The 9,077-nt window shown below is 33.9% G+C and overlaps 1 pseudogene; it reads right to left on the bottom strand.

The window, feature by feature from the left end:
• Positions 1-223: 223 nt before the first annotated feature.
• Positions 224-679, bottom strand: LOC116590203 (annotated as a pseudogene).
• Positions 680-9,077: the final 8,398 nt, after the last annotated feature.

Here is a 9,077-nt window from a genome sequence, read left to right as displayed (position 1 = left end):
TCATCTGGTAAGTTTTACATGAACAATTTCAAGCTGGAAAGTATAAGACTATGGCGTGGTTTTTTGTTTTTTGTTTTTTCCTCAAAAAGTCTAAATACTACTGTGGAAAGGAGTATTTAGCTGTCCCACTACAGCTTTTCCTAGTGGGATAATCAGGGAAGTCTCAACTGGGGAGTATGATTGTTAACTACTTCCAGCATAAACTTCCAAGTACATAGTTTTTTCAGGCTTGTTTCAGTTTGTCATTAGTCTGTTCCAATTCACCTTTCATTCTTAGAAAAAAAAAAAAAAAACAAGTTGATTGCTGGGTCTACCACATCTGTTGATCTCATTTGGGCAATGCTTGGCTGCTAGACTAGCTTGACATACTGGATTTGAGCAGTATACATTTGTATCTCTTGCTCCTTGGTTGCTAGTCACATTACAAGGATTATTTTCCCTGTGTGCAGACTCTTGTTGCTGGCTTTAGTTTTTCTTCAGACTCCCTTAAGCCAGTTACATCATTAGAATCAAGATCTGTGCACTTGCCCTCCAAAGCTTAAACATATACTTCCTATTGTTTCCATCTGAGAATTAACTCATCTTATGCCATAATTTTGAAGTCTATTTCACTCAGTTGAAACTTTCTGAGAAGAGGTTCCTCACTGGTCAGCTTGCATCCTCTCCAAGCAGAAGCCATGCCAGCGCCAGTCACATAGGCCAAGACAGCACTGCTTGCTTGCAACCCAGGCCATCAGACATGCTACCCCAGCTCCCCAACTCTTACTCCTGCCATATCCCTTGTGCTCCTCTTCCTATATTGGATATTTATTTATTTATTTATTATTTTAAAATATTTTATTTATTTGAGACAGAGTGAGCATGAGAAAGAGAGCATAAACAGGAGAGTGGAGCATGAGCAGGGGGAGGAGCAGAGGGAGAGGGAGAAGCAGACTCCTCATTGGGTGGGGAGACTGATATGGGACTTGACCCTGGGACCCTGGAATCGTGACCTGAACTGAAGCCAGATGCTTACCCGACTAGCCAGCCAGCTACAGCGATACTGGATTTCTCTTGGGTGTCTTTAAAACAGTGTTAATTCCCCCCTGAAAAATAAAATTCTGATTATATGTAGATGGATCCTACTAATACTGGATGATATGAATGAAGACACTGTTGGGCCACACTTGTGAACCAGATAATGCTATACCAATTAGATCAATTTTGACAGATTTTATTTGACCCTACAACACAGATATTTGGTGCATGTTAGCCAATTATATGTAACTAGTTGTGTATACATGCATGTATACATATATACATATATGCATACACATATGTTGGTCATAGATATAATTTTATAAATATAATTGTAAAGTCATGTATGCTTAAGGATTGTTCTATAAACCAGGTAATATTCAAACACAACATTACAATTTTGAAAAGTAATGCATATAAATTACAGAATTTCCTTGAATAACAAATAGATAATACAGTACTGCAGCTTCCATAGTAATAGCATAGACTTAGGTAACCAAATTCAGGATAATTTCTTTTTAATGTTCATACCCATCCATGCCCATCTATATACATGATAAAAGCTTGTTTTCTTTATATACATTATTGGTTATACCTCATTACTAAAAATAATAATAAAAAAGTCTTGACTATATTACTCTAATATGTCTAAATATAAATATATCCTAAAATTTAGAATGATTGAAATTTTGGTTTTCTATTAACTATTTGCTATCGTTTATGTTATGGCTTGAGTTTCATGAAATATTATATTATAGACATGATAGATAAATTAGAGATATTTACATTCTTAAAATTTTATATGCAGATTCATTCTTATCATTGAGAAAATTGATTTAGATTTCTCAAATTCAGATGTGGAAGCACATATATGTGTAACTGGGTTTGCAACATGATCATAAATGACATTTGGGACCAAATAATTCATTATGGGTGGTTGTCCTGTACATCCCTGGTATCTGTATCAGCTAAATGATAGTAATAACCAATACTACTCCCAGTTGAGACAAACAATGAATGTATGTAACTCAAGCAATGTGTAACAAAGATGTTTCCTGATGTTGCCAAATATTCCCCAGGAGACAGATTGGCTCCTGTTGTGAACAGCTGGTCTAATGCTTTAAAAATATTCATTACCAGCCAAATATATATTCAAGATGATCAGGAATAGATTTATATTTATTTTTCAAATAGTTCAAATGCTTACATATTCAATCTTTGTTGAATTTTCATGGTCTCTTCAAATCATTCAATCTAGAGTCTTTAAAATATTCTAAAATATTAGATAAATTCAGCAAATGTCTTTCCTAAAAAATAACTCATTTAATAATATGTAATGAAAAAATAATATAATACATATATTAGGAACTTTAAAGGGTCTAGGGGTTCATATTATACATAAGCTAATGAATTTGCTTGCTATGGTTTTATGTATGTAGATAGATTCCTGACTCAAAGACGGACAGTTTATTGTTAATCAATAGCAGTAGCCAGAGTATCCACTTTATTTCTGTTAGTTCTCTGACTCCCAGTTTTGAGGGGAGACAGACACAAAGAGAGCCAGATGATAACTGCACACAGAGGGTGGATTATATTATAGGAGAGGAACTCTGCATTTAGAGAATTCAAATCTCTTCTAAATTGAAATTAACGTACCTTCCCTTTGTTTCAGAAGTGACAATATTTTTATCTTCAAGGCCATTTGCTATGAAAATATCCTTGCAAAATAGTCTGGAAGAACAGCAGCCAGTGCTTTGAGCCCTGGGTGTTATATGCAACGGATGAATCATTGAACGCTACATCAAAAACCAAAAGCAAACACACATTCAAAAAAACCCCACGAGACCCAGGGAGAACTGTTTCTCAACAGGTACTACACACAGATAGATTACCTTAAGTATAAACTCAAATTTAATTATTGCTAAATAAATGTTGAAGCAATTTGAAATCAAGTATGTGTGACATATACTGACTTTATCACCAGAATAAAAATATAAAACCTATATAAGATATATAACTGCTCATCCCAAATTTCAAAATGAAAGTAACCATGCTTTTAATTATTTATCTGTTTTCCATTCTAGAAAAAGAGTATCCTCTGGTAATTATAGAATCATAACAGAGAGCCAGCCTGCCGAGATTCAAATTTTAGGTAAGCTACTTCCCAGTGATACAACTTTAGCAGAGTTTTCTTTCTTTAACTGTTCATCTTTTAGCATTAGTTTCTTCTGTAAAAAAGAGGAAGATATAAGTACCTATAACATCAGCTATTGCTAAAACTATATATGGTGATTCACACAATGTATATTGCATAGAAAAAATATTTTTTTTATATTTTATTTATTTCTTTGACAGACAGAGATCACAAGTAGGCAGAGAGGCAGGCAGAGAGGGAGGAGGAAGCAGGCTCCCTGCTGAGCAGAGAGCCTGATGCGGGGCTCGATCCCAGGACCCTGGGATCATGACCTGAGCCAGAAGCAGAGGCTTTAACCCACTGAGCCACCCAGGTGCCCCAGAAGAAAATAAATTCTTAATAAATGCTATTGTTATTTCTTTCTTGCTGTGTGACTGTATTCAATGTGCAAGTCACTAGAATAAGAATTGAAATGTCAAGATAAATAAGATATGATCCTTGATCTCATGAAGATGAGGGTTGTTGGATGCAGAAAACATTCACTAAGGGGCACCTGGGTGGCTCAGTGGGTTAAAGCCTCTGCCTTCGGCTCAGGTCATGATTCCAGGGTCCTGGGATCGAGCCCCACATCAGGCTCTCTGCTCAGCAGGGAGCCTGCTTCCTCCTCTCTCTTTCTGCATGCCTCTTTGCCTACTTGTGATCTCTTGTCTGCCAAATAAATAAATAAAATCTTAAAAAAAAAAAAGAAATATTCACCAAAAGTTATTTATTTTATCTTTACATATCATAAAGATATGTAGAAAATAATACATTTTCTATTAAGGTCTACAAATTTTTATGTGATAGGATTAAAGAAAAATATAAGCATAATTTATAAATTAAGAAATAATTTAGTGGATTTGTGAGTGAGTTAGGAAAATACTTAATAACTATGTTTTGTGTTATGGTGTTTTGGAGGTTGAATAAAAATTAAAATGTAATAATGTCATTCCTTTTTTAAAACTATTTAACTTAAACTTATGGTTAAGACACTCATTCTTAAAAAATTGAGTATATAGTGTATCATTGCTCTGTTTCAGCAAGTTAGCAAAATAAGAATGGTTCTAATATTTATTTTACTACTGTTTCCTTGAGCTCTTTTCCCTCTATATATAATTTCTAGGAAACTAAATTTATCTCAGATTGGTCCTTATATTAATTTCTGATTCTCTGAACTATATTTGAGAGGTTTATGGGTTTAATTACAGGCTGTTTGATTTTTTTTTAAATCTCAACTTGTTCTTAGCATTAATATTCCAAAATAGAGGCAAGCTTCATATTCTTGATATTTTCTATCACTTCAGATTTTTTTGTTTGTTATTTTGGCAATTTGGTATACTGTTTCCTTTCTTGAATAATCCTCCTCCTCTATGATTCAGTTTACATACTAATTCAGCAAAAATTCTCTTTCATCGTCCTAATGAAAATTTAGCCTATATGAATTTCTATAACATTCTTCCAACTTTCATCCATTATTTACCTAATCAATATTTGCTACACATTAACAATGTGCCAAGTACTCTGCAATGTGCCTAAAGAGAGATTAAATATGGTACCACCACCGCCTCTCCATGAACACAAGGTGTAGATGTGAATATTGAGGGATGCCTGTCTGGCACAGTCCATTAAGCACTGGACTCTTGGTTTCAGTTCAAGTCATGATCTCAGGGTCATAAGACTGAGCCCTGCACAGGGTCTCATACTCAGCACAGAATCAGCCGAGGACTCTGTCTCCTTCTCCCTTTGCCCCTCCCACACCCACTCCTTCTCTCTCTCTAAAATAAATAAATCTTAAGAAAAATAAGTGAATATTGACATACAAACTCATTTAATATTGACATAAAAATTCATTTAACCATTATATAGATTGTTAGCCATGCACACAGGAGTACACAAAGGTGAGGAATAAGCTTCTACTTGAAAATAATAGGACACATGGATGGCTTGCTCAGTTAGGTGTCTGCCTTCAGTTCAGGGATCCTGGGTCCCAGGGTCCTGGGATCCAGCCCTGCATCAAGCTTCCCGCTCAGGGAAGAGCCTGCTTCTCCTTCTCCCTTTACCTGCTTCTCTCCCTCCTCACAAACACTCTCTGTCATATAAACAAATAAAGAAATTTTTTAAAAAAGAAAATAATAGGACACAGCTAATGAATAATAGAGAAAATAAATTCTAGGGAGTACAAGAGGGGGAAAGAGAATATTAAAAGCCAGATATTTTTTATTGAAATTTCATGTTTGGTATATTGGTAATACAGGTTATGTGATAGGTGAAAAGTTGATGTAGTTCTTTGGAAATGTAGATATTAGATTGGGATGGGTCTGAATATTGGAAAACTCACATCATGTGCTATATTGTGTTAGACTTTGTTTATCTGGGTAATTTTAAGTAAAGTCACTTTTAAGGAAAGATTTGACAAAATTACATTAATTTTGAAAGCATTTGACTCTGGCAGTAACAAAGAAACTATTTATGAGCAAATATTAGTTAATTAGAACTAGAATAGCTCTGTTTGATGCTATACTACTAGTGCAAGAGAAAAATGGCAATTCGCTTCAAAATGTGTTTCTCCAGTTTCTTCTTATGGTTCTGTTTCATCCTCCTTCCCTTTTACTTTTACCTCTTTATGTAACAGAAAGAATGGAGATACTTGAGGTATTTAAGAAACCCAAAAAGTTCCACGTGGCTGCAGTGAAAGAACATGTGGACAATGAGGGTAATGAAGTCAGGGGGTTAAAATGAAAGTAATATTATGTTGTATAATTATATGCAGTATATATTACAACCCACACACATGCAGTTACAGAACTGAGATCAATTATGTTGGTCATATTAAGAAATAGGAAGGGACTCTCTCACATATTAAAATGTTTTATCTGCTATATATGTCATATATTTATATATATTTATATAAATTAATTCTATATAATTATAGTATTAGTTATTATATAATAATTATACAATATTAGTTATATATAATTATGTAGTATTATTTACTTTTGATATTCAGTACTCTTGGCCTATTAATTATTTTATGGTAATTATTTTATGGTAATATCCTATATCCCTGTTGTGTAAGATACTGTATCTTGGTTCATTCCACATTTTCTAACTATCTGATTTTTTTCATTCCAAGTTCATATCTGCAAGGCAGTCCATTCCATAATTTTATTTATTTTATCCATTATCTATCTGTTTTTATTAGCTTCATTAATATATTTTGGGGACTATGCACTTGTATCCAGTTATCATCCTCATAGTCATCATTCTTTCCTGGATTTTTAACAACATTAAATACTTACTTCCATAATATATGAAAAATCTTCTTCAAATCATCATAATTTATCTATATCATTCTATGGAAGGGTTTCAAAGATCAATACTCCCAGGTATTTTGCATAGTCTTTTTCTCTCCACTTATTTTTGAAAGACATTTTTGCTTGATAGAAAAATTGGATATCCCAAATAGATTACTTCAATCTGTTTCGGAATCAAATGTTCCTTTAAAGAATTATGGGTCTAATCATATTTTCTTTCCCTTAAAAGCACGTGATTTTCTTATGTGGATGTCCAAAATAATTTTTTTATTATTCTGAAAACCCAATAATTTCACTGTGATATGTCTCACTGTTGAACATTTTGGATTTTGTTTCACTATGTAATGTGTATGGTTTTTAAATATGCATATTTGAGCTTTCATTCAGGAAATTTTTCTTAAATGAATGATTTTCAATATTTTTTTCTTCTATTGATTTAATCATTTTGGCAGAACTGTTTTTGTTGTTTATCTCCTTTAACCATAAATCTAGAAACTTGTTGCCCTTTTTTTTTGCTTCTATATCATAATTTCAGCTCATCATTTTTTTATTCCCTGTGATTTCTGTTATGTCAGTTCACTCTTGTATACTTTGAGTATAGTCTTTTCCAAAATGATTTTTAAAATTTTATTTCTAAGTTCTGTGAGCTTTCCTGTAACACTGTGCTGTAGTTTAACCATCTAATTTTAAGCACATTCTTCATAGGAATTACTTTATCATTTTCTTAATTTGTTATGACTCACTTTGAAAAATTGTTGCTATTCTCATCTTCTCGGACACTGTATTTTTCTAGTGTGTGTGTGTGTGTGTGTGTGTGTGTGTGTGTGTGTGTGGTGGGGGAGTGTTTGTTAACTTTTGGACGGTTACTTCATTAATTTTTACCTTTTGTTACAAAATATGTATAGGTGAATTGATTATTAATTTCTTACTGATTTTTCATGATTAAAAGAGCTGACTTTTCCTAGATTATTAGGAGGAATTTTCCACATACAGTGCTAGGATAGAGTAGGTTAGCTTCCCTGACTCTATCAAAGATATTCAGACTCTTCCCTTTGTATTTTTATGAGGGATTAAGAAAGAAAGAAAGAAAGAAAGGAAGGAAGAAAAACCTTTTGTTTTGTTTGTGCTCACATCTCTATTCCTCGTATATGATTCAATTCAGGGTGCTTCCTTTGTATCTTTTTGTATCTTTCAGAGCTCAACAAATCTGTCCCTTAAAGTAGTTCTCTTGTGTTTATGAAGTATTTTGCTGTTATACTACTTTGAACTAGGCCTTCTTTGAATCTCTCTTCATATTTGAACCACTCTACATCGGGAGTCCCGGAATTTGCACCTAGCATTTCTGCCCCTTGCAGAGTTTTAGGGTAAACTTCTATCAATGGGAAAGGAAGTTTCTCTTGCACTTTTCAATTACTGAAATGTGTGAGGATTTTTAATTTTGTCAGTTTTCTCAGATTTGCTCACCTATTTGTTACTCTGCCTACCACCTCTTGCTTAGGGCATAGAATTTGTTGCATTATCTTCATTCTTAGACCTGTTGGATCCTTCCATATTATACTCTCTATTGCTTCTACTGAAAAGCCATTGATCCTGACTGCCTATCCCTGTGTTCAAGGGTTGATGCAGATTCCTTGTTACCTAGTATGGTTGAAGATGCCAAATGTGGTTGTTTCCTTTCCTCCTCCCATCCAGTCTGTCTGTTGAGTATATTTAAAAAATAATAATAACAGTGCTTGTACTATATTCTTATAAATGAGAGTCTTCAATCCTGATAGAAGGCATGGGATTGTATGAGGAGCCTCATAAATAAACAGAGGTAGACAAGAGGTCAACGAACAAATAGTACTTGTAGGGATTGGCAAGTGAAAAGGAAAGAATAGAAACAGTATTAGAGGAGAATCTGGCAGTTTGGAACCCATATTTTAAAATGTTTCAACAAGGAGGGAATGCTGCTGATGGGTGAAGTAATATAAAAACTAATGTGAGACAGGATTGCTTTTATGTTAAAATAGTAAAAGATCTCCGGAAAAGTTTGCAATACGTGAATACAAATAAATTTCTAAAAGATGATGTCACTGGTCAATAGCTCTCCTAAAGAGTATACTTTCTTCTTCTTCTTCTTCTTTTTTTTTTTCCCTTAATTAAATGATTGAGAAAGAGAGAGAGAGCTTGCACATGCAAGTGAGTAGGGGGCAGGGAAGGGCAGACAGAATCTTAAGTAGAAACCCAACTGAGTGGGGAGCCAGATGCCAGGCTGGATCTCAGGCTCCTCAGATTATAACCTAAGTCGAAATCAAGAGTTGGATGTATACCTAATGACTGAGCCACCCAACCGCCCCATGAGTACACAATTTTCTTAAGGATTGGTTGTCAATTAGAGAGTTTGTTTTCAGTACTGTAAATGCAAATAGTATTTGTGGATTTTCCAATTCATAAGGATTTCTAGAATCCACACTGGAATTAAGTATGTTCAATAAATTAGCAGAAAGAATAGAAATAGGAACTTTTCATATTTAATGTTTTTGTTTGTCGTAATGTACCAGTTATTGTCTTACTGCCTTCCAGCTCCAAAC

The sequence above is a fragment of the Mustela erminea genome, chromosome 5, assembly GCF_009829155.1.
Source record: "Mustela erminea isolate mMusErm1 chromosome 5, mMusErm1.Pri, whole genome shotgun sequence".
NCBI lineage: Eukaryota > Metazoa > Chordata > Mammalia > Carnivora > Mustelidae > Mustela > Mustela erminea.
This window is presented reverse-complemented; position numbering and strand designations above follow the sequence as displayed.